The sequence below is a fragment of the Pinus tabuliformis genome, chromosome 3_2, assembly GCF_031772625.1.
Source record: "Pinus tabuliformis cultivar Carrire ecotype Pingquan chromosome 3_2, CPIR1, whole genome shotgun sequence".
Classification (NCBI taxonomy): Eukaryota; Viridiplantae; Streptophyta; class Pinopsida; order Pinales; family Pinaceae; genus Pinus; species Pinus tabuliformis.
In genome coordinates this window covers 245,902,261-245,929,769 of record NC_142302.1, presented here as the reverse complement: position 1 = coordinate 245,929,769, position 27,509 = coordinate 245,902,261, and the positions used below count along the sequence as shown (strand labels likewise).

The following is a 27,509-nucleotide window of genomic DNA, read 5'->3' as shown; positions in this document are numbered from 1 at the left end:
CAAAAAGTCTTTACCTGGATCCCCAAGTCTTTATGAGTACACAAACTCTCCTCACTGACTCTCTGTCTCTGTTTGCTCTATGTGTCAGCACTGCTTGTCTCTGTCTTCTGTGGCTTTAAAGCCAATTAGCACTGTCTGTTCGTTTCCTCTTCTCAGGCTCTCTGGCTCCCAGCCTCTGTCCACTCGAATACCCTTCTGAGTGTTAGCAATCATTTCATAATGTCTTCAGGGAAGGTGGCCACCTGTTCTACAACGGAAGGGACCATCATGCCTTTGAAATCCCCAAAAACAACATTTTCTATTTACACAGAGAAACAGTATAAAACACGGGAAAAATCCACCAAAACACTGCTCATCAGACTTCAAATATTCATAAATCCGCACTATATTCCTATCGGTTCTGCCTTTATATCGTGATCTCATCTCCACTATTGATTTGAGTAATCTTGATCCAACGGCTGAGATTCATTTCAGGCGTACAGAGATTACCTGCCCGAAAAGGCGGTTTTCTCATGCCACGTGTCGGCCAGTGGATGGGATCGGGAAGAGCCTTGTCAAAACCACTTACTGCCTATGGCCCACCCGAAATCCCGCTTGTTTTAGATCTCAAAACATATACACCTACATATATAAACCCTTTCAGGTCCAGTTTATCGCTTTATTCACATTTCTTTCGTTTTTTGTTCATTTAACGAAAATGTGATTTACATTGAAAAAGCCCTTTTACCGGACTTGAAATTTATCAAATATCATTCATAATTTTTTCGGGTCTGGCTATCGCAATCATAGTTTTATTGGCCCCACTCCTTTGCATAGCTCTGATGCGATATTGCGATATTGCAATCGCATATCCCCGATCCTTGGGCTGTGGTTGAGTCCATATATATATATATATATATATATATATATATATATATATATATACATATTAGCGATGTGATAGCATGATTGAATCTAGACCGTTGATCTGCGCACATAGATCAACAATTCTCCTTTGATTGTGCTGATCACTATCGCGCTTCCCATATAGCCGCCTCCGATAGCCTTCACCGATTGTGTTATGCCAATTGGATCTGGATCGTTGATCGACCAGATCCGATGGCTCTCATGCAAAGTAGTTTTAAAACGTCGATACTCAGTTTTCTACTATTTCTTCATATTTTTGGGTCCCGATAGTGTTTTCCACCACTTTGTGAAGGTTTTCTTTTGCGATAGTTTTGATCTTTTAGAAGATTTTGAAGGCTTTAGAGCGTTTTTAGGATCCATTTTTGATCAGCTGCAATTAACTAGTTGAAGGCCGCTGAGATTGTTGACCCATCTTTAGCTTATAAATCCTCATCTCTTATGCATTGACAAAACATTTCTAACTATAATATGCTCAAGAGAAGAGGTCAAGAATATTGCATACCTATACCTACCTTATGACTATTAGAGAGACATGAATGTTGTTGTTGAGTTGATTATGATGTGTAGGTGTTGGGGGACCTATATCAACCTTCCCTAAAGAATACCTGACCTTTTGATCCATTTCTCCATCATATTTCCTCTTGTAGCTTCTTCTCATCCTTCTTGTAGAGATCGTGTAGTAGTTCAAAACTTCCTATAGAAATTCAGGACCACTTGTAGTAGACTTGTTTTGTCCATATCTCCCAAGCGGTAGAATGGATTGACTTAAAACTTTCTGAGCATGTTTCCATCATCATTATGCACCTCCCCATAAAAAAATTTAGCCAATGGATGCACGAATCTCGAGAAAAATGAAAAACGGCTGAAGGTGATGGAGGCCGATTTCATGGAACGTGCACTGTAATTTGCTGAAATTGCTTGGGGATATTACCATCATCCATATGCTTCTCCCCATGAAACAACTTTGTAAATGGATGCATGGATATCGAGAAAATTCAAAAATGGTTGTAGGTGATGGAGGCCGATTTCTCGGAAACCATGTACTGGAATTTGCTTAAGTTTCTTTAGCATGTTACCATCATCCAGATGCATCTCCCCATGAAATAATTTGAAAAATGGATTCATGGTTTTCAACTTATGGCAAAAATAAATTTATTCTCTATGTATTTTTGTTTCCTGTAGTAAAACAGAGCATTCCTATAGTTTTTTGGACAACAAGAAAAATGAATGGGAAAGACTTGAGAATAATGGATGGGTGGTAGAAATAGATGAGGGTGATGGATTGGCATGGCCTTGGCCTTGTTGGAGCATTTGAGCAAAGGAGGAAAAAACAAAATTTGACTTCTTTTGGCTAGGCTTGACCAATTTTTTCTTTCTTGGTGCCAAATTGTATTTGTTGCTTGCAGATGTTGGAGAGTACATGTATTCATCAGAGAGACACATGGGGCAAAGATTTTTTTTTTCTTCTAGGCCTACTAGCCGCCTCCAAGAGGTTTTCAACTAGTAGGTCTACCTAGGTGCCTCAAAGGAGGTTTTCAACTAGGAATTTTTTTATTTTATTTTATTTTTATTTTTATTTTTCCAACCCATTGACCACTTCATGGGGGTTTTCAATCAATGAGACAATTTGAAGCGCCTCAAAGGAGGTTTTCACTTGAGTTTTTTTTTTTTAACCCTACTCTACTTGAAAAAAAAACTGACTTTCAAGTATATCAATACTTCCAATGGAGCCATGTGCACATCAAGATGACAGATAAAATGATGTGTAGACTTGCAATATATTATTTGACATGTACCTGGATTTCAGAGACCAAATGGTTTGACTTTGATGATATCAAGCACTTTGAAGAAGAGGGTATTGCTGCAACTTAATGAATGTCTGGAACCATATTTCAATATAGTTGTGATGCCCATGGTCCACTTTCTTATTTGGATCATTCTTCATGTCTTCTTCTACCATGACCTTCAAAGCTTCCTCTTTTTTCTGATTGTTCTCTTGAATACATGGAGGATTTGATGGTAACCATGAGGGATCTTTCTCAATGTCTGATTTTGATGTCTTCTCTTCATCAAGTGCATCCCATGATTATTTGATCTTCTCTTTTGAATCTTCTTTTTTTGCATGTTGTCCCTCAATGGCATCAAGAGAATCATTTTTTTGTAATGTCCTTCCTGAGATATGGTAAATACCATTTAGCTCAAGAGGAGATGTTTGGAAGTTTTGTACCTAAACATTGTAAGTGGGCTAAGCTACTTCAATGTGTGGGTTTGGAAATGGTGGTACAGGTAGTTGAGTGGGAGTGTATATTTGAGATAGATGTAGTTGGGGTTGTGGTTGTGGTGGAGGTGAACGGTAAGAATAACATGGAGTTGGGTATGGAGGATATTGGGGAAAATACTGAGGATATTGTGGATGGCTCCAATAATTTCCTTGCAAACCTTGTTGACGAGATTGGTTTTGGGGTTGAGATGACCAATGTTGCAAAGGAAAGGGTGTGCTCCAATTACTTTGAGATGGATGTGCATAAGCTTGAAATTGTGAATTAGGATCTTGTATCATATCATGTTGAATAGGCTGCCATGGCCCTCTTGGAGCTACATAACATAGCTACATTGGCAATTGACTTGCTCCATTGTCCTCTTGGTAAATTTCCTTCAACCTTCATAATGAGGGGAAATATTTAATATAATGTGATTTTGCATGAATGACAAAAATATCAACATCTTCTTTTTTCTCATTTTGAATTCTTAACATTTCTACTTCTTTGGTTAGATTGCTAAGAATTTCCGTTTTAAAGTCATCAAACAAATTTCCAAGTTTAGCTTGAGTTACCGATATTGATGCTAATTTACCTACTCTTTCCCTTGCTCTTTATATGTGTTTTCATGTTTCAAAAATTTCTTCAAATGATAATTAGTATACATCACCTTTACTCATGATATCAAGGAGATCAATCCACTCATCCCTAATTTTTGTATGCAAGAGGGTTTTTAGTGTGTCAGATCCTAAATGATGTAGTTTTTCCCTCTTAACATTATACATGAACCTCTCTATTGGATCCTAAAATCTCTCATATTCTCCTTGATTCATTCTAAAGATTTCTTTCTTAAGATCATGATCTTTATACTTTTTTTAGAAATATCTTTTTTCATATCATTCCATGATCTTATTGAATTAGTCCTTAAACTCATGAACCATTTAAGATCTCTATTCTTCAATGTTTCTGGAAACAGTCTAAGTTTTTGGGTTTTTAATAAGTAACCATAAGATCTACAAATAATTTCAAATTCAAAGAGAAAGGTTTCCGGATCCTCTGACCTTAGACCATGAAATTTTGGAAGAAAATATGGAGGGATGTTCTTCATGTGCACGCTACCATCAGTATCTTGAATGAAAAATCTGAGAGGATCTTCCTCATTGTCATCATCTCCATCCATTTATTCTACATCCTTTGCCACTTTCTTCTTCTACCGACAAAAGTGAATGATGTTGTGGCTCTTATTGCACCACGTGATCAAATGGGGGGTGGGTTGGTGTTGGATATTTTTTGTTTTTATGATTGAATGAAAACACTAATGCAATGAACTTTTCTATTTTTGAAATGAAATATGCCTAATGCAATTATTTTTTTGTTTTTGCAAAAATAAAAAAGAAATGAATCAACTAGGGATGAAAACAATGCATACTTTGACACCTACCCACAATGGTGCGAAAAAGTGACGAGCCTCGGTATTGCAACTAGAATGCTGCAATTCCCAAGGCTACCGACTTTTAATTATCAACTCGGGGTTTGTACAAACTTAAGAGGTATCAGCACTATATGTGCAACATACAATGTGTCCTTCCTTTGTTGTCATGATGTTGTTATAGACATTTTTGGGCACTGCAACCCCAATCAAACATGTCCATAAACCAAGGGCTCCTAAGTCCCTAAAGGTGTTGTTCCATCCCCTAAAAGAACAAAGTCAGCTGATTACATCATCTCCCACAAGTTCTCCATGAAAAACTACTCAGAACGGGTCAAAATTGGACCATCTCACCTGCTCCATGGTCAAAGTGCTATGCATCCCACCTAAATGCACACGGGAGGTGCGATGCATCCTACCTAAATACACACAGGAGGTGCGATGGGTGAGAGTGGACAAATGGCAGAGATAGTTTGCGAGGTGGATGATCATGGAATCTTCCAGAAACTTCTCCTGTGACACTTGCCTCTCTGAATTTGCCCAGGGATGAGTAAGAGATCATCAATCTCCAAGTGGAATGAAGAACTATCAGAGAGAGGACACTAATCAAAATCCCAGAAGCTGACTCACCCCCTTGCAATCATCTATATATGGATCCCTCATCCCAGAGATCCAGAGGCAGGAATTTTGTATCTTGTAAGGAAGTGCTACTGGTTTCTTGGTGTAACATCATAGTGTTGGGTGATCTAAGCTTTTCATGAGGTGAAGAAGGGATTTCTTGCTGAGAGGATGACGCTGGGTCAGAACAATTGGTTGTAATCCTCTTTGATATTCTTGATATTAATAAAGCTATTCAAGTTTTCCTCCACATTCTTGTATGATTGATGATATATGCATTTGTGTGCTCAATATATATCTGGTCCTATATTGTTTGTGATAGTAGATCTCTGTTCTTGGATAGTGTTATGCTGCTTTGATTTTGTAGGTGCTCTTTGAAGCTGGGTAGACGAGGAAGCGAGTGGCAAAGATCTATCAGAAGGGAGAGGAATCAAGCAAGGAACCAAGCACAAGATAGAGGTTGGTCTCCTTTGTTCCCCTCTTATCTACTTCTCACAAAGGAAAACGAAAGTAGTTTTAGTTTGTTTGTTTCTAAGATAGCTACTAGTCTTAGTGGGACTAGCAGCTCTACATGGACACTAGATTTCCTGATAACAGATGTAATGGAGTGCATGTACTGAAATCAAACCCTAAACTAATTGCAAAAAATAAACTGAAATGGAAACCCTAACCTATTGCAAGAAATAAAATACAAGGAAAGAAACATATTATAATTGCATAAAGATCATGAACTAAATGTAAAAGACACCTAACTTAACCCTATTTATCATATGTGATGATTTAAACTAACTGAGCATGGAATCTGATCTAGAGAGTGCTAACTGCTGTGTGCATGAATAAATATAAAATAACTTTTTGCTTTTCATCCTTTTGTTTGAAAAATGTAAATGATAATCTTGCTTGGTTCTTTGGCAAGGGAGACAGGTGTGGAGGAAAAGGTGTAGAATGGTTCAGATGGCTTGGGGGGGAAATAGTGGCCTAATCTTGGCTTCTAGTGATGAGTTTTCTCAATTCGGGCTCAAAACAGGCAACTACAGGTTTTCCTACATGATGTCTACAGGAAGTACTAGTTCCTACAGGATGTCTACAACATCCCCTGTTTTATTACAAAAAAACAAGCCAAAATATTAGGAATTGGTCTAGAAGGTGGAAAGAAGTTTGGAAAAGGTGGATAATGGAAGAATAAGGCATGGAGGTTGTGGACACTACCCATAACTGAAGCAAGGGCTTCAATATGGGTAGATTTGCTCAATGGAAATGGCAATTTTTTCTTATAAAACAAGAATTTAGTTTAAGACTTTAGTGGATTTTGGCGACATGGGTGGATGAGGCAAACGAGGTGAGGTATCCATGCAAAAATACGCATTATGTTCTACATATATCCAAAAATTTATCTATACATGTGAAACATTTATTAAATAATGGAAAATTACTAGTATAAAAAAATGAAATTTGAGAACTAGTGAGCTAGTAAATCTATCAAATGCCTAAACTAATTAAGTGCAAACGAAATGGAGTAAATTTTGCTATTAAATAGAATGTTTTTGTGATCTAATGAAAGTGGAACCAAATTGTTTGAAGCTTGTTAGCAACTCTAAAAAATCGCTGAAATTTATTGTTCTTCACTACAAAGGAGTTCCAGAAATCTAGATTTGGGAATAAAGAGACTAATCCAAGTAGCTCAATGATTATTTTGACCTTCCAAATATTTTCCAAGGATGAAATGATTCTTGTGATCCTGCAAAAGAACTTATATAAACCATTAACCCAATCCTACAACAAGAAATCATTAATACTAAATGCATAAATAGAAATAAATAAAAACAAGAGATGCATGCGAATAAGAAGTGAAAAGAAGGAAAGAAAATGATACAAAATGGCTTTGAGGCTCCTGGGATGGCCAAGCCCAAGGAAACTCAAATACCTATGGAGGATAACAAGATTTAGAAACTAAAAATGACACCAATATTCATTATTTTCATCAATACAATTACATCCCTGCAAGAAAATACAATGCTGCTGCAGAAATATGAGTTCTCTCCACAAGAACACTAATAAAAATCTATCCCTAGAGGAAAATTTGACTGGTTACTTATACAAAATGATTAGGAATCATTCCCCATGAAAGGAGGAAGTTTTCCCCACCATAATTAGTGGATTTGGTTACTTATACAAAATGATTAGGAATCATTCCCCATGAAAGGAGGAAGTTTTCACCACCATAATTAGTGGATTTGGTTACCAATACTAGGAATCTGTATTAAATGTCAGGGAACACGTTCCTAGATTTTCTCAATCATTGGAATTCCACAATCTGTGCCATAATTCCATAATATCTTATTGATTTATTATTTAATATTGATCCTCCTGTAGTAGGGAGAAAGTCCGTAAATTGTCTCCTCCTCCAAATCTTCATAATATGCCCAATATTCTCATAATATTCCACAAAAATAAATAATATTAGGCACAAATATGCAATTATTCATAAACCATCATAATGAATATATTAAAGTTAAAAATACATTATCTAATGCAAAAAGAGAGGTTTAATGTGTTGAAGGATGGTCATAGGCCTTAATTTTTGTTTAATTTAGAAGCATGGACCTTAATTTATGTCTAATTTAGAGGCCCATCATACCCCCTATTGAAAGTGTTGCTCATCCTCTGAGCAACTTAGTGACCTCATTGTGCCTCATTCATGGCCCTAGTGGCCTCTCTCTTGTGCATTAAGAAACTTGGCTGTAATTTTTGCAAGGACAAGCCCAGAAACATATTTGTGCAAAGAAAAATCATTGTTTCTTGAGACCATTAGCTCTTTTGTGGCCTAGATGATTGGCTAATAGCCTTGGAGTTTTCTGTTTTGATTAGGTCTCTCTTAGGCACTGCCTTTTTCTTTTGGTGTTTTAGCACCATTTGTTCCTTTCTTCCTTCTTATAGCAAGATTATGTCTTCCTGTAACAATCATTATTTCTCTTTCAGAGTCTTTTAAATGTATGGGAGTGATGAAAAATGATTTAGAGGGTTTGGAGGATGATGCTAGGGCTCAGAGTGTAGGGTTTGTTTTCGAAATTATGAAATGGGATGGATGAATGATGGATAGATAGTGAATATGAAGTGTATGGATGGCTTGGAGTGCTTGGTTACTTGGCCTTTGCAAAAATTTCTTCTTTTAACTGTTGTCCTCATTCCTTGAAATCATCGCCCTTCATAATTTGACTTTTCAACATTGCATGAGTGAAGGAGTGAGTTGTAATTAACTAGTTGAAGGTAGCTGAGACTGCTGACCCATATTTCGCTTATAAAACCTCATCTCTTATGCATTGAAAAAAATTTTCTAACTATAATATGCTCAAGAGAAGAGGTCAAGAATATTTCATACTTGTACCTACTTTATGGTTATTGGAGAGACATGCATGCTACTGCTGAGTTGATGTTGATGTGCAAGTGTTGGGGGACCTATATCAATCTTCCCTAAAGAATACCTGACCTTTTGACCCATTTCTCCATCATATTACATCTTGTAGCTTCATCTCGACCTTCTTGTAGAAACCTTGTAGTAGTTCATAACTCCTTGTAGAGATCCTATAGTAATTTAGGACAACCTCTTGTAACAAACTTGTTTTGTCCATATAATCTCCAAATGGTAGAATGGATTGACCTAAAACTTTTGAAGCATGTTGCCATCATCATTATGCACCTCCCCATAAAAACAATTTGGCCAATGGATGCACAAATCTCGAGAAAAACTAAAAATGGTTGAAGGTGATGGAGGTCGATTTCTTGGAAACTGTGCACTGGAATTTGCTGAAATTGCTTGGTCATATTACCATCATCCATATGCATCTTCCCATGAAACATGTTTTTAACTGGATGCATGGATATCGATAAAATTAAAAAATGGTTGTAGGTGATGGAGGCCGATTTCTTGGAAACCATGTACTGGAATTTGTTAAAATTACTTGAACATGTTACCATAATCCATATGCATCTCCACATGAAACAACTTGGCAAATTGATGTATGGGTTTCAAGTTATGGCAAAAATAAATTTCTGCTCTATGTATTTTTGTTTCCTGTAGTAAAACAGAGCATTCCTGTAGTTTTTTCGACAAAAATCAAATTGAATGGGAAAGACTTGAGAATGATGGGTGGATGGTGGAAATAGATGAGGGTGATGGATTGGTTTGGCCTTGGCCTTGCTGGAGCATTTGAGCAAAGGAGGAGAAAGTCACAATTTGACTTATTTTGACTAGGCTTGACCAATCTTTTCTTTTTTGGTGCCAACTTGTTTTTGTTGTTTGTAGATGTTGGAGAGTACATGCATTCATTAGAGAGACACACAGGGCAGAGTTTCTTTTTAATTTTTTCCCTTTTAATTTTTTTCTTTTAGGCCTACTAGCCACCTCAAGGAGGTTTTCAACTAGTAGGTCTACCTAGGCACCTCAAAGGAGGTTTTCACCTAGGATCTTTTTTTTGCCCAACCCATTGACTGCTTCGTGGAGGTTTTCAATCAATGAGCCAATTTCAAGTGCCTCAAGGGAGGTTTTCACATGAGATTTTACTTCTTTTATCTTATTTTTCATTTGTTTTTTTACCCTACTCTACTTGAAAAACAAACTCAATACTTCCAATGGAGTCATGTGCACATCAAGATGATAGATACAATGATTTGTAGGCTTACAATATATGATTTGACATGTACCTAGATTTTAGATACCAAATGATTTGAATTTGATGATATCAAGCACATTTTAAGAAGAGGGTATTGCTGCAACTTAATGACTGTCTGGAACCATATTTGAATATAGTTTTGATTCCCAAGTCCACTTGCTTATCTATATCATTCTTCATGTCTTCTTCTACCATGACCTTCAAATCTTCCTCTTTTTGCTGATTGTTCTCTTGAACACATGGAGGATTTGATGGTAACCATGAGGGAGCTTTCTTAATCTCTAATTTTGAGTCTGCTCTACATCAAGTGCAACCCATGATTATTTGATCTTCTCTTTCGAATCTTCTCTTTCTGCATGTTTTCCCTCAATGGCATTAAGAGAATAAATTTTTTGTAATGTCCTTCCTGAGCTATGGTAAATACCATTTAGCTCTAGAGGAGATGTTTGGAAGTGTTGTACCTAAACATTGTAAGTGGGCTAAGCTACTTCTATGTGTGGGTTTGGAAATGGTGGTACAGGTAGTTGAGTGGGAGTGTATATTTGAGATGGATGTGGTTGTGTTTGTGGTTGTGGTGGAGGTGAATGGTAAGGATAACATGGAGTTGGGTATGGAGGATATTGAGGAAAATATTGAAGATATTGTGGATGAATCCCATAAGTTCCTTACCAACCTTATTGCCAAGATTGGATTTGGGGTTGAGATGGCCAATGTTGCAAAGGAAAGGGTGTGCTCCAATTACTTTGATATGGATGTGCATAAGCTTGAAATTGTGAATTAGGCTCTTGTATCATATCATGTTGAATAGGCTGCCATGGCCCTATTGGAGCTACATAACATAGTTGCATTGGCAATTGACTTGCTCCATTGTACTCTTGGTAAATTTTCTTCAACCTTCATAATGAGGGGAGATATTTAATATAATGTGATTCTGCATGAATGACACAAATATCAACATCTTCGTTTTTCTCATTTTGAATTCTTAACATTTCTACTTGTTTGGTTATATTGCGAAGAATTTATGTTTCAAAGTCATCAAACAAATTTCCAAGTTTAGCTTGAGTTACCGATATTGATGATAATTTACCTACCCTTTCCCTTCCTCTTTATATGTGTTTGCTTGTTTCGCAAATTTCTTCAAATGATAATTGGTATACATCACCTCTACTCATGATATCAAGGAGATAAATCCACTCATCCCTAATTTTTGTAAGTAAGAGGGTTTTTAGTGTGTTAGATCCTAAATGATGTAGTTTTCCCCTCTTAAGATTATACATGAACCTCTCTACTAGATCCTCAAATCTCTCATCTTCTCTTTGATTCATTCTAAAGATTTCTTCATTGAGATCACGATCTTTATATTTTTCAAGACATTTCTTTTGTATATCATTCCATGATCTTATTGAATTAGTCCCTAAACTCATGAACCATTTAAGAGCTCTATCTTTCAATGTTGATGGAAAAAATCTCAGTTTCTGAGTTTTTAATAAGTAACCATAAGATCTACATAATTTCAAATTCAAAGAGAAAGGTTTCCGGATCCTCTGACCTTAGACCATGAAATTTTGGAAGAAAAGAAGGAGGGATGTTCTTCATGTGAACACTACCATCAGTATCGTGAATGGCAAATCCGAGAGGGTATTCCTCATTGTCATCATCTCCATCCATTTCTTCTACATTATTTGGCATCTTCTTCTTCGACCTTCAAAAGTGAATGGTGATGTGGTTCTTACTGCACCACGTGATCAAATGGGGGGTGGGTTGGTGTTGGAGATTTTTTGTTTTTATGATTGAATGAAAACACTAATGCAATGCACTTTTCTATTTTTGAAATGAGATATGACTAATGCAATTATTTTTTGTTTTTGAAAAAAGTAAAAGTAAATGAATCAACTAGGGAAGAAAAAAATGCATACTTTGACACCTCCTCGGCAATGGTGCCAAAAAGTGATGAGCCTCATTATTGCAACAAGAATGCTGCAACTCCCTAGCCTACCGACTTTTAATTATCAACCCGGGGTTTGTACAAACTTAATAAGTACTAGCACTATATGTGCAACATATAATGTGTCCTTCCTTTGCTGTCATGATGTAATGGAGTGCATGTATTGAAATCAAACACTAAACTAATTGCAGAAAATGAACTGAAATGGAAACCTTAACCTGTTGCAAGAAATAAAGTACAAGGAAAGAAACATATTCTAATTGCATAAAGATCATGATCTAAATTTCAAAGACACATAACTTAACCCTATTTCTCATATGTGATGATTTAAACTAACTGATCATGGAATCTGATCTAGAGAGTGCTAACTGTTGTGTGCATGAATAAATATAAAATAACTTTTTCCCTTTTATCTTTTTGCTTGAAATATGTAAATGCTAATCTTGCTTGGTTCTTTGGCAAGGGAGACAAGTGTGGAGGAAAAGGAGTAGAATGGTTCAGATGTATTGGAGGGAAAGTAGGGGCTTAATCTTGGCTTCTAGTGATGATTTTTCTCAATTCGGGCTCAAAATAGGCCGCTACAGGTTTTCCTACACGATGTCTATAGGAAGTACTAGTTCCTACATGATGTCTACAGGATCCCGTGTTTTATTACAAAAAGCAAGCCAAAAGCTTAGGAAGTGGTCTAGAAGGTGGAATGGAGCTTGGAAAAGGTAGATAATGGAAGAATAAGGCATGGAGATAGTGGACACTACCCAGAACTCAAGCAAGGGCTTCAATATGGGTAGATTTGCTCAATGGAAATGATAATTTTTGCTTATAAAACAAGAATTCCGATTGAGACTTTAGTGGATTTTGGCGACATGGGTGGATGAGGCGAACGGGGTGAGGTCCCCATGAAACAACACACACTATTTTCTACATTTGTCCACGAATTTATCTATACATGGGAAATATATATTAAATAACGGAAAATTACTAGTCTAAAAATCAGAAATTCGAGAACTAGTGAGCTAGTAAATCTATCAAATGCCTAACCTAATCAAGTGCAAATGCAATGGAGTAATTTTTTTAATTAAATAGAATTTTTTTTTTATATAATGCAAGTGGAACCAACTCGTTTTAAGCTCGTTAGCATGCTCTAAAAAGTAGAGGAAAAATATTGTTCTTCGCTACAAAGGAGTTCTAGAAATCTAGATTTGGGAATACGGAGACTAATCCAAGTAGCTTAATGATTATTGTGACCTTCCGAATATTCTCCAAGGATTAAATTATGCGTGCGATCCTGCAAAAGAACTTACATCAACCATTTAACCTAATCTTACAACAATAAATCATTAATACTAAATGCAGAAAGGGAAAGAAATAAAAACAAGAGATGCATGTGAATAAGAAGTGAAAAGAAGGAAAGAAAATGCTACAAAAGGGATATGAGACTTGTGGGATGGAAAAGTCCAAGGAAACTCAAAGAAATATGGAGGAGAACAAGATTTAGAAGCTGAACATGACACCAATCTTCATTATTTTCTTCAATACAATTACATCCCTGCAAGAAAATACAATGGAGCTGCAAAAATATGAGTTCTGTCCACAAGAACACTAATAAAAATCTATCCATAGATGAAAATTCAACTGGGTACTTATACAAAATGATTAGGAATAATTCCCCATGAAAGGAGGAAGCTTTCCCCACCAAAATCCCTTGATTAGTGGAATTGGTTCCCAATACTGGGAATCTGCATTAAATGTCAGGGAACACATTCCTAGATTTTCTCAATCATCGGAGTTCCAAAATTTGTGCCATAATTCCTTAATATATTGTTGATTTATTATTTAATATTGATGCTCCTGTAGTAGGGAGCAAGTCCCTAAATTATTTCCTCCTCCAAATCCTCATAATCTGCCCAATATTCTCATAATATTCCACAAAAAAAATAATATTAGGCACAAATATGAAATTATTCATAAACCTTCCTAATGAATATATTAAAGTTAAAAATACATTATCTATTGCAAAAATAGAGGTTTAATGTGGTGAAGGATGGTCATAGGCCTTAATTTATGTTTAATTTAGAAGCACGAGCCTTAATTTATGTCTAATTTAGAGGCCCATCAGTAGGCTAAAATGGTTCATGACCTTTACTAAAGTTAGGTTCTTTTGCCTTTCACTATCGACAATGAACTATAAAATAGAACCCTTCACCTACATATGTGAGTGGAAGAGACTCCCCCTCTCCTCTGGATTTTCAAGGTTTGTCTTCTAGACCTTGGTGGTGGAAACAATGACACTAGGTTATGTACCAATAATCTGCTTCCCCTTTTATTCCCCTTCTTAGGTTCTAGCTCAAAATCAAAAAGATGCATCAGACTATGAAGCGTTCAACTCGACCACCCGGTTGTTGTGTGTGGAGCATGATTGTTCAGAGGTCTTTGTTTCAGCCGGATGTATACCCCAGGAAGTTTGTACACCCCTCCACGGGAGGGTGGGATGCGGGGGGGACTTGTCCCCCCCACGGGGGTCCGGGGGGGCCGATCCCCCCGACTGGGGGGTCCTGGGGCCAGTGGTCCCCTGGCGGGGGCTCGGGGGAAGCGCCCCCGAAGCTAAAAAACAAATGTAAAATTGCCTTGTAAAAGTATAGTAATTTCTAGTCAATCTGGGCCGTTCATTAGGCGGATGATCTGACGGTAGAACTTATGTTTAGTTTAGGGTTTTTTGCCCTAGAAGGCAACCCCTCTCTTTGTATGAGGGTACTGTGTTTGAGATGTGTATTCTGTGAGCAAGAAACAGAGAGGTGAGGCTGTGAGAGAAAATAGAGGATATTACAATGGATTTGTTGTAGGTTGTGTCTCTTCATTTTGCTGGATAATAGAAAGGAAGGACTGGCTGTTCGGGGTGGACGTAGCCCAAACTGGGTGAACCACGTATATCTGTGTCTCTCTTGTTTTGTGCGTTCTCTGTGTTTATATTTCTGCAATATTTTATGTGTTCCATTGCTTCGTAATATATAATTTTCTAACAACTGGTATCAGAGCCGAAGGTCTATTTGGCTGATAAACTCGCAGGAAACAAGGGTTCTTGGTTCGAGTGGGAGCAATGGCGGAAGATGGTAAGTTTAGGGTCGAGAAATTTAACGGCCAAAACTTCTCGCTGTGGAAGATGCAGATGGAAGATTATCTGTATCAGAAATATCTATACCTACCATTGGGTGGAAAAACAAAGATGCCGACGGGTATGAAAGACGAAGAATGGAACCTTCTCGATCGAAAGGCACTCGGAACAATACGGTTGTGCCTTGCTGCGTCAGTCGCCTTCAACATTTCGAAGGAAACCACGACAGAGGGTTTGATGCAGACGTTGTCGAAACTATATGTAAAACCCTCGGCCTCAAACAAGGTATTTCTTATGAAACGGTTATTTAATATGAATATGTCGGAAGGTGGGTCTGTTGCAAACCATTTAAATGATTTTAATACAGTTATAAGTCAGTTAAGTTCTGTAGGGGTAAACTTTGATGATGAAGTTAGAGCTCTGTTATTCTTGTGCTCATTACCAGAAAGTTGGAATGGTTTGGTAATGGCCATTAGTAACTCCGTTTCTGGATCTAGTACTTTAAAGTTTGATGATGTTGTCGGTGCTATCCTTAGCAAGGAAATGCGACGGAAAAGCTCCGGTGAGACATCGGGAAATGCTTTGAGTGCAGAGTCTAGAGGAAGAAAAATGGAAAGAGGAAAGAGCTCAGGATATCACAGTAAATCAAGGAAAGGCAGATCCAAGTCCAGATCGGGGATAGTGTGCTGGAAATGTGGAAAGAAAGGACAACTAAAGAAAGACTGTAGATCTCGGAAGGGAAAAGAAGGAGATGCACAACAAGAAAACAATCATGAAGCAAATGTGACAGGTGAGGTGTTACAAGATGCTTTGATTCTTTCTTTCGAAAATGTTACTGATTCCTGGGTGGTAGATTCAGGGGCTTCATTCCATGCCACACCTAATAAGAAATACTTTCATGACTATGTTCAAGGAGATTTTGGACAAGTTCGTCTGGGTGATGATAAACCCTGTAAAATCGTTGGAATGGGTAAGGTTCTTGTAAAACAGCAGAATAGAAACCAATGGCTATTAAAGGAGGTAAGGCATGTTCCAGATCTAAAGAAAAATCTGATTTCAACAGGGCAGTTAGGTAGTGAAGGTTGTGTGACAACTTTCACATATAAAACTTGGAAGGTCACCAAAGGAGCCCTGGTAATAGCAAAAGGCGAAAAGGTTGGTACATTGTATTTATGCAATGGTATTTCTAACTTTGTTAATGCTTTAACTTCCAAAGGAGCAGATGCAACATTATGGCATCATAGGCTCGGACACATGAGTGAAAAGGGAATGAAGATTCTTCACTCAAGGAAATTGTTGCCAGGTTTGAAGAATGTTGATTTGGACTTCTGTGAGAATTGCATTTATGGAAAACAGAAGAGAGTCAGATTTCTCAGAGTTGGGAAAGAAAAGAAGAATGAAAAATTAGAGCTTGTGCATACAGATGTATGGGGACCTGCTCAGGTATCATTTCTCGACGGCTCTCGTTATTATGTTACTTTTATTAATGATGCAACTAGAAAAACTTGGATTTATTGTATTAAGAATAAATCTGATGTATTTTATACTTTCAAGAAATGGAAAGCTTTGGTTGAGATTGAGACAGGAAAGAAATTGAAGTGTCTTAGATCAGACAATGGAGGTGAATATTGTAGCAAAGAGTTTGATAGGTATTGTTCAGAGCATGGAATTCATAGAGAGAAGACAGTTCCAAGAACACCACAAGAAAATGGTGTGTCAGAAAGGATGAACAGAATAAACATGAAGCATGCAAGGTGCATGAGATTGGATGCAGGATTTCCTTTACAGTTTTGGGCAGATGTTGTAGATACTACTGTTTATCTAATAAACAGAGGGCCTTCAAGTTCCTTGGATGGTGGTGTTCCAGAGGAAGTATGGACAGGTAAAAAGGTAAACTATGCCTTTTTAAAGCCTTTTGGTTGTGAGGCCTTTGTCCATATTGATAAAGAAAATAGAACAAAGCTTGAGGCAAAGTCAAAGAAATGTACCTTTATTGGATATGGTGTTAATGATTTTGGTTATTACTTATATGATTACGAAAATCACAAAATCATTAGGAGCAGATATGTAATATTCAATGAAAAGGTCTTGTATAAGAATGAGTTGCAGGAAAAGAAACAGGAAAAGGAAAACAAGGAATACGCAGTTCTTGATGAAATCATTGAAAAAGGAAAGGTGCCTAAAAATAATAATAATCAACAACCACAACAACAGCAACCACCACAACAACAACAGGCACCCCAAACACCCGGAAAGTGGTGTTAGAAGATCTACCAGGATAAGTAGACCCCCTGAACGATACTCTCCTTCATTATATTATTTATTGTTGACTGATTCCGGTGAACTCGAATGTTATGAAGAAGCAATGCAGGTTGAAAGCAGGAAGAAGTGGGAGGTAGCCATTGAAGAAGAGATGGACTCCTTAATGCATAACCAGACTTGGGATTTAGTCAGGTTGCCTGTAGGAAAAACTACATTGAAGAATAAATGGGTTTACAGGCTTAAGGAAGCAGATGGAGGAAAACAGAGGTATAAAGCTAGACTTGTGGTGAAGGGGTTTGCACAGAAGAAAGGTATTGATTTTGATGAAATGTTTTCTCCTGTTGTTAAAATGACTTCAATCAGAACCATTTTATGGCTGAATTGGGGAAACTAGTGTGCAGGTTGAAGAAGAGCTTGTATGGCTTAAAACAGGCTCCAAGGCAGTGGTATCTAAAATTTGACAAGTTTATGTCAGAACAAGGTTATACTAGATGTCACTCTGATCATTTTGTTTATTTGAAAAAGCAAAATGATGGCAGCTATATTATATTGTTATTGTATGTAGATGGCATGCTTGTTGGAGGATCTAACATGCAGGAAATAAATGTGCTCAAAAGAAAATTGGCAAATTCATTTGCAATGTAGGATTTTGGAGCTGCAAAACAAATCCTTGGTATGAGAATAACTAGAGACAGGAAAAATCGTAAATTAACATTGTCTCAGAATGAGTACATACAAAAGGTGTTGAAAAGATTTAACATGCACAATGCAAAACCAGTTAGTACACCTTTTGCTAGCCATTTCAAACTTAGCAAGGAAATGTGCCGAAAGACCCAAGAAGACATGGATTATATATCTAAAGTTCCATATGCATCAGTAGTTGGAAGCTTAATGTATGCAATGGTCTGCACAAGGCCTGATATTGCACATGCAGTGGGAGTTGTAAGCAGATACATGAACAATCCATGAAAGGAACATTGGATGGCAGTGAAATGGATTCTCAGATATTTGAAAGGTACCACAAATAAAGCATTATGCTTTGGTGGTTCAAACATCTCCCTACAAGGATATGTTGATGCAGATATGGCCGGTGACAGAGATAACAGGAGGAGCACTACAAGATATGTATTTATTGTTGGAGGAACAACTGTCAATTGGGTTTCAAAAATCCAAAGTGTTGTTTCACGTTCAACAATAGAAGTAGAGTATGTTGCTGCTACAGAGGCTAGTAAAGAAATGATTTGGTTACAAAGGTTTATGGCTTAATTGGGTAAGGAGCATGATATGGGCACGTTATACAGTGATATTCAAAATGCCATTCATCTTGCAAAGAACTCAACATTTCATTCTAGGACTAAACACATACAACTCAAGTACCATTTCATACGATCAGTGTTGAAGGATGGAGAGTTGAAGCTGGAAAAGATACACACTAGCCAGAATCCTGCAGATATGCTAACAAAAGTTGTAACCAGGGAGAAACTGAGAATATGCTCAATTTCAATTCGTCTTCAAGGATGATGATGAAGATGAGAAACAACCAGGTCCAAAGAGGAGTCATTGTCCATCAAATGAAGCAGCGGTGGAGTTTCTACAATCATTCTCCAAGTGGGAGATTGTTGTGTGTGGAACATGATTGTTCAGAGGTCTTTGTTTCAGTCGGATGTATACCCCAGGAAGTTTGTACACCCCTCCACACGGGGGGGTGCGGGGGGGACTTGTCCCCCCCGCGGGGGCCGATCCCCCACGGCTGGGGGGTCCGGGGGCTAGCGGTCCCCCGTGGGGGCTCGGGGGCAGCACCCCGAAGCTAAAAAACAAATGTAAAATTTCCCTGTAAAAGTATAGTAATTTCTAGTCAATCTAGGCCGTTCATTAGGCGGATGATCTGACGGTAGAACTTATGTTTAGTTTAGGGTTTTTTGCCCTTGAAGGCAACCCCTCTCTTTGTATGAGGGTACTATATTTGAGATGTGTATTCTGTGAGCGAGAAACAGAGAGGTGAGACTGTGAGAGAAAAAGAGGATAGTACAGCGGATTTGTTGTAGGTTGTGTCTCTTCATTTTGCTGGATAATAGAAAGGAAGGACTGGCTGTTCGTGGTGGACGTAGCCCAAACTGGGTGAACCACGTATATCTGTGTCTCTCTTGTTTTGTGCGTTCTCTGTTTTTATATTTCTGCAATATTTTATGTGTTCCATTGCTCCGTAATATATAATTTTCTAACACCGGTGACTACTTGGTGTGATGCTCATTTTTGTTGTGAGTGGGGCTCTTGTGTAACTCACACCACTTTCATGTGTCCTTATTTCTCTCCATGGTGGCATTTTTTGCTTGTGGCATCGATGGGATGTCCTGGGCCACTCCACCTTCTTCTAATTCACAGATCCAAAGTCGTGCTTCTTTTGTTTCATTTTTTGTTTAACCTTGGAAACATATTGGAATGCCACACCAAGTGAGCATATGTCCAATAACTCCATTTCTTCTTGAATGTATTTGTGTAGGCATTTGCAGTACTTGAGAACTAGATGTCACTTAGATTATTTGATACCCAACTTTGGGCGCAGAGTATGAAAAATATTTGTGAACACATGCACATCTTGGTCCCTTTGTTGTCATAGTGTGGTAAACTATATGTACTTGTCCTCATAGCTTGCCATGGGGTAATACTATTCCTTGATGGTGCCTCTAAAAGAGTTCCAAGAGGGGATGGCTATAAATAGAGAGGGTTGTTCAGTCGTTTTTTCATTGTATGCTTCCCACCAATCCTTGACACAGGGGGCGGCCTTGAGCAGTGAAAAAGTAATATTTTCCTTATTTGAGAAGCTATAAACTGAAAAATATGATTCCAATAGATTGTTGGGTGCGGGATACCCCATGACAGGTTTTGGGGCTTAAAGCCCAAGTTTTGACTAAGTCCGATGTAAAGACTCTGCGATTTGTTGGCGTGGAGCACGAAGTTGTAATTGAGTCATAGGATTGTTCACCCTTAATTTTGTAATGAAGTGTCGACTTGAGAGTTCTACCCATGGTCCACAGACCATGTGATTGTATAGATAGAGTGAGGCTCTAAGTGTAAATCTAATCTAATAGAACAATATAAGGGAAGATGAAGCATTAAGTCTAAGTTGAAGTGTAAAGTTGAGTCTTTGGGTTGTAGAGTAGGAGAAGGCTCTGCAGTTAAGTGACCAGAGGCCTAGTAGTTCGTAGCTAAGTGTGCAGATCACTGTAGCTAAGTGCACAGGGTGGGTTGAGTATGTAACTGATTGAAGTAATAATAAATAGAAGTTTCTTATCATTCTTTGTGTCTTTTTCCTGTTTTATGCATTGAAGTATATTGGGTATGAATTGCAAGTTTACTGTTTATTTGTTGCGCGAACTTATATGAATGTGTTGAATAAGTGAATATAAGATAAGCATCTATTTATGCGAAGTTAACTGACAGTTATAAGAGGATAAGTAATATCCATAGTGTAACTTAGGAAAAGAGCGTAGATCACTGCCTTAGCAGTGCGGAAGCACCTCAAACCCTGCTTAGGGCTGCACGAAGGAGATTCTAACAGTTCGTGAAGGTCTCACTGGTTAGGAAAGTGCACGAAGTGACCTATGCGAAGGTATTCACAGTTGGACTAAACTGACCCCTTAGAAATCTCAAGGGTGCGGAAACTTGGTTCCAGCATCCCCCCATACTACTTTGGGTGAGACCTCAATCTGCACTTCACGGGCTGTTGCCGAAAGGGCCAGTAGTACAGGGCGTTGTTTGGCTAAATAACTCCAAACTTGGGTTAGGCCCCCTCGAGCCAACAAATGGCTCTGTTGCCGGGACCAGAATCTGCATAGAGATGTCTGATGTCGTATCACTGGAATCCAACTAAAAATGAAATTGATGATTGGTTGGACAAGAGGATTCACGAGTTCGTGGCGCAAGAGAACAGGAATCCGCGACTATCAAAGGAAGAGTGGTTAGACTGCTACCTGTACACAGAGATCCACAAAATTTTCTTTGCATATTTCCCTACTGAGTTGTACAAGTGGATCGCGAAGCCGATAGCCAAGGAAGGTGGAATATTGACAATCCTATTGTGTGGACCCAAGAGTTGGTGCACATATTGGAAACATCAGAGGATAATATTGCACGCGTTGTTGATGACTGGCTCGATCGAATTATAGGAGGATTCATTACTGAGTTCGTGGTGGATACTTAAGTTAGCTATAGTGAGGCAGAGAGACGCTTTCTCAAAGGACTATGAGGTAAGTATGTAAAGTCTCTGAATACTTGGATTAAAATGTTATTGCGTGAAAAGAGGGTTATGCAATTAGCTTGATGTCCGGAGCTACGCAAAGTGGAAAAACCTACAGAAACGAAGGAAGTAAGGGACCAGAGAATAGCCCTTTGATTTCACCTCCATGAGGGGACGAGGAAACGCTCGGGAAGGTCTCGCCGCGAAGTGCGATCAATTTGATAAGGCAGAGGATTCCGTGCATACCACCCCCACCCACACCACCACCAGCTTCGTCGTCTTCACCTCTATCTTAACCCGTACTACCTTCGCGAGTCAATATGGAAAGTGCGATAAAATTTCCTGTGTTCAAGGGATTAGGAAATGAAGATCCAGACCAATTTTGGTTCATGATAAGGGATGTATGGGAAGCGCAGGGAGTTATAGATGATAATATAAAGAACATGATGCTGGTAAAAAATCTGCAGGATCGCGCACTGACCCGGTATATTAAGCATTCTAATGACAATCCGATGTGGGGATCGCGGATATTCAAATTGCACTAAACAAAGAATTTAGCAGGCCGAAGTTAGAGGCATAGTAGATCATTGGATTCAAAGAGATCACAATGCTACTAGGTGAGACTCCTTGGGAGATGTATTAGAGGCTGAACTGCATGATTCGTGAAGCTAATATGACTTTGATGGATGTACAACGCTGCGAATGGTTTGTAGCATCGCTAACGCTGCATTTGAGGAATGTGCTGTCGCAACAGAGGTTAACGACCTAGGAAGAGGCCTTAGAGATTGTGATGAGCCTGCATGAGACCCTGATACAGGATCCTAACTTGGGAGTTAAGTAGATCCATGCGCAGTTGAAAAAATTATGCCTTGAGATGCAGAGTCTAAAACAGGACAGGACAGCCCGACCGGAAGTGTGCGAAGAGGTATGGTGCATTAAATGTAAGGGTCAGGGTCATGACAAGGACCATTGCCCGTATTCGCAAATTATCTCGTGGGAGGAGGACTGATGCTGTTAAGACTAGAGGCACAAGCAGGACCTAGCACGGCGCCTACTTTGTGGTGCACGATTTGTCAAATAGGAGGAAAGCATGCTATGGACAACTGCCATTTGTTGCAAAAGTACACACAGAATTCACAACAGTTGTTCTGTAATTTTTGTAGAAGCTGTGAGTTGATGATGGATAGAACTCCCACCTATAGAGTTTAGGCTAAATTGCGGCCCCTTGACCAGAACGCAGAAGTGGCGCAAACCAGATTTCAGGGGTGTGAGCGAGGCTGAGGTGGAGGAGGACCTGGAAGAGGTCATGGACAGCTGGTGTGCTATAATTGCGAAGGGCCAGGACATTATTCCTGTGATTGTTCGAATCCAACGCATCCATCATTTCTATGTTGTACCTTGTTTGATCACGAGACAGAGGATTGTCGTACGCTGATAGCTAGGATACGAAACAAGGGAGCACTACCACCTCCCCCGACTCAGAACCTACAGATGATGAGGTCTGAGCCTCGCGAGGAAGATCCAAATGTGAACATTGTGCTTTGAAGTGGAATTACGATAGGAGATGATAAGGGAGAACAACCTGAAGATAAGACTTGGGTTCGCAAAGCTCCAAAGAAAGAAGTAGATTTTGATTTGGAGTGTGCTAAGGAAACCTTCATCGAAGCTAAGAAGAGCTTCGCTGATGCCTCCACTTTAGGAATCAAGGATAGAACGAAGTGGGAAATGGACCCATCTATTCTTATGACATTCCTAGAAACATGCATGAAGCTACTGTGCAATAGTAAGGCTGTAAAGGGATTGTAAGGACTCATTAACAGATGCGCTGGGACTGCATCAAGAGAACCACATGTAGTCCGGAAGATTGGAAAGCATGCGACGAGGACAGGAAGAGAAATGAGGTTAACCGTGCAGATTGGAGAATATGAGATAGACCAGGTAAATTTGGATTTAGGATTAGATGCCAACATTCTGCCAAAGCAGACATGGGAGTGCATGGGAAGACCTACGTTGCAATGGTCTCCTATCCAACTGCGAATGGCGAACCAAAAAAAAATAATACCTATGGGGAGATTGTAGGAAATCACCATGGATATTGAAGGAGCAAGCGTGCTAGCAGACTTTGAAGTAATAGAGATTGTTGATGACAACAATCCCTACCTCGCACTCTTAGGAATCGATTGGGCCAGTGACAGGAATGGGGTGATTAATCTGAAGAAGCACAAGATGATTTTTTAGAAGAAGTATCTACAAGTAGTTATACCTTTGGACCCTGCTGAGTGATTGCACTATACAGAGCCGATGCACGACTATGAAAGCGACGACGATTTGGACTGCATCTACAAGATAACTGCACCAGAGAAAGACTAGTTAAATCCCACCATGGATGGGCGAATCTCATGGGAGCGCGAAAGCTACTGTATGTCAGATTCGGATGAAGCAATAGAGCGATGGCAGAACCGATTACATGAGGTAACCACACTGAACTGTTATATGATGAAAAGATCGCTGCGCTGTGTATCGACAGAAGTAGGGATCTGCCTACTTATGATGGATTAGGTGAGGTAGATGCTTTCTTGGAAAAATTTGAAAGGGAGTTGTCGGAAAAGCAACGTTTCCAGGCTTTGAAGTGGGTACTGCGCGCTACGCCTTCGAGGTGGTGGGGCATGCACCAAGGAAACTTTGAGGACTAGTGCTAATGCAGGAGAATGATGTGCATGCGTTTTGGGAAGCCTAAGATGCGACTAATAGATAAATACAATGTGCGGGATGGTCCACGAGCGCATTTGTCCAGGTGGGTACATGCATATGCTAAACAATCTATGCGGATGCACATGGACTTCGCGTTGGGGAACACAATCAATAAGCATGTGTTGATGGGGCAATTGCGTGAACGGTCCCTCAAATTGGAACGACAGAATGTGGAAAGAACAAGTGTGCAGAAGGTTATCCATGTGGAAGCCTTTAATAAAGTGTGCGAAGCACTGAACAAGGTATGTAATACACAGTGAAGTGATTGGGGCCTGTGCATACTAGCGGTCCTATGGGCTTATAGGGTGACGTGCAAGAAACTGATGGAATAGACGTCTTCTAGGCTGGTTTATGAAGCAAACACTGAAATACCGATGAAATATATCATGCCTAGTCCACGAATAGAAACGCCCGCGGATATGACGGATCGCAGAGCCTTGAAAGAAGAGGAACGCTTGGGACCTAATGAAGAGATCTAGTAGGTTGATCTTAGGCTTCAAAAACTTCTGAAGGAAAAGGTTTGCTTGAGGGAGGAAAGCGCCATGGCAGAAGAAGAAGTAAAAGAGTTGGAGGAAGGAATAAAAAGGGATTTTCTTGATAAAAAGGCAGTGGTGATAAAACAGGATGCGCACGATTACGCTGACAAATTTTGGGACTACTGCTAAGAGTTGATCAACTTGATGCCTTGGATTGGACCGTATATTACTAAAGGGATCACCGATGGTGGCGTGATGCATATGGTAAAGTGTGCGATGCAGATAGTAAAGTTAAAAGGTAGACTTTTCCCAAAAAAAGCGATTGAAGGTTGATTGAAGCTGTATATAGGTGGCCCGACCACCTGACTAGCCATGGGAAGCACAGTATTAGCGCTCCAGGCAATTGAAAGGATGCACAGGACTATAAACTACTCTACCCGAGAGTTGCGCGATGTCAAGGCTGCATGCAAGAGCGAAGTGTCATAGGGTCCACAATAGTGCAAGGGTAGCTGCGCTGCCATGCGGGTTAACTGGAAAGTGTTCATTATTGTCACTATTCACAATGTGATGCTTGGTTTGAGACCAAATGGAGTGGGTGGTAGGCATTTAAGGCAAGCTTTATGGGCAAGATTTGGGAAAATTTGCCGCCAAGGGAGCATTAATGAACTAGATTTGGGGGGAATGGTTGAATTTGAAATCAAAAGGCACTATAAATTGCAAAGGCCTGCCTAGAAAACAACACTTGGTCATTTGAGAATTGAGCTATTGCGCACATAGAGATCTATGAACCCAGATCTATTCAATTTGTTGAAATCGAAGGCATTCTTTAAGCACTTAGTTGTGGAGCAACAGTATGACCACGTCAGAGGAAGCCATGAATATCAACGAAATGACCACTGAAGGGGCCGCATAGGCCATAACAGTAGGAGATGCCCCTGAAAGCACTGGGATAGTTGTGGAAATCGCTAAATATCTGTGCACGCTGAGGCCCAAGAAGGATAAGTAGCCTATGATTCTGGTGCACATGTCCACTTGAAACGCGCTGAGAACTAAACTAACCACGGAAGAAAGGGGAAAGCGATTAATGTGGAAACCGATGAGGAGGAGGAAGACCTTGAGGAAATCCTAGTGGAAGAGGAGGAGGATGAAGAAATGGAGGAAGAAACTGAGGGTATGGATCCTCTGACCACATTGCCCATGTATGTTCCTCAGTGGAAGGGCAAGGCAAAGGTGCCCAAGGACATATATGAGAGAAAGAGCTCTTTACATACTCCGCTGCTACCTGACGATATCATTTTTGAAGGAGCGCACTTGGGACGGGTGACGAGTCTAAAGTTTGAATACTGGGATCTCGCAGACCATGAAAATTTCCCACACTTGGAAACCACGCAGCTCATGAAGTTGAAGAAAAACACTATGGCAGGAGTTGTAGATTTGGAGCCGCACAAGTGGTTGTGAGGGGTAGAGAAAGCAGGGTTGTTGGACCTGCTCTAGGTGCCGCATTACCATCACACCCCAGTAAATATCTTTGTCATTAGGTAGTTGTTTTCTTGGTGCATGGTGGATGCTTGTGGCTAGAGGACCCCATCCCCATCACATACCACCTGATTCATAGAATTACCCAACTCCCTTGTTAGGCGGAGGACCCAACAAATATTTCAGAGGGAAAGAGCACCGACTTGGCCATCGCGGAGGCCATGAAGGAAAAATTAAAGCTGGAGAAGAACAAGAGAGGGTACACGATCTCCAATATCAACAATAATGTAGTCAAAGTTGTGACCCAGATACTAGCTGACAAGGTTATGCAGAAGTGCCACGTGGTTTAGGTGCCCGCGCCGGTGATAGCACTTGCCACGTAGTGTGCAGAGGGCGTCCAGTTTAACTGGTCAGAGTACTTGTGCAAGGAATTCCTGGAGAATTGCTACGAGGCACAGGAACAGGGGAAGACCTTCCACTATGCATGGCTTCTGCTATCCATAGTTTTGGTGGCTGGGAAATTTCCTGCGGACAGCCAGTTCCCCCCAATTGAGAGGGATCTCTTGGAGGCCGCGAAGTACGCTTCACTGTGGGACACTAAAGACGCACGTAGGATCTGAGACAGTAAAATATTAAGAGTGTTCATGGAGATGAACATCAGAATGGGGATTAACCGCAAGTTGTGGTTATCTCCCACTGTCTATAACAACTTACAAAGCTTCGCGGAGTTTAAGGTAGACTTCCATCACGTCTACATCAGGGCGCGTAAGGACCCTGCGAAGAAGTGGAATGAACTACCATACCTGGCCACGGATGATGTCATATTCATAATGCTAGAGTCATGGCCGCTGGAGTGGCGTGCTCCAGCCATTACCGCGACAAAAACAACGACTGCACAAAAGTAGAAGGAGGAGGTGAAACTACAAATGGCGTAGTTGGCAGAGAAGAGAAGAAAAGAGGCAGCAATAGTAGAGGCACAGAAGGTAGCAGAGTGGTAGTGCGAGGACTGGAAGTCGCCTTCGCATGAGCAGGAAAAAGAGATAGAGACAAAGACATAGGAGGGTGGCGCAAACCTACAAACAACGACGACATTGTTAAAGTGCCAGCGCCCGAGAGAGTAGGTGGGGCCGTGAAAGAAGTTGAAAGCGTCTAAGACTTCTTTCAACCCGATCACCTTCACTGAGGGAGATCTGCACGATATAGGGGAGATGATGTGCGACGTCACCGTGGCTACCCTCCAGCAGTTGGCAGAGGAGAATCATATTGTGTTGGGGGTCCTTCGGGGATAGATTTAGGAGTTGTAGCTGTGCACTCTCTAGGCTAGTACTCTCTCGACCAACCTCGCAGTAGGAACGATCGCGGCTGAGGAAAT

General features: G+C 39.8%; 1 pseudogene; it reads right to left on the bottom strand.

Annotated features, from left to right (window-relative positions):
* LOC149180606 (beta-galactosidase 8-like) overlaps positions 1 to 27,008 on the bottom strand; it is a 195,468-nt pseudogene extending 168,460 nt beyond the window's left edge.
* Positions 27,009 to 27,509: the final 501 nt, after the last annotated feature.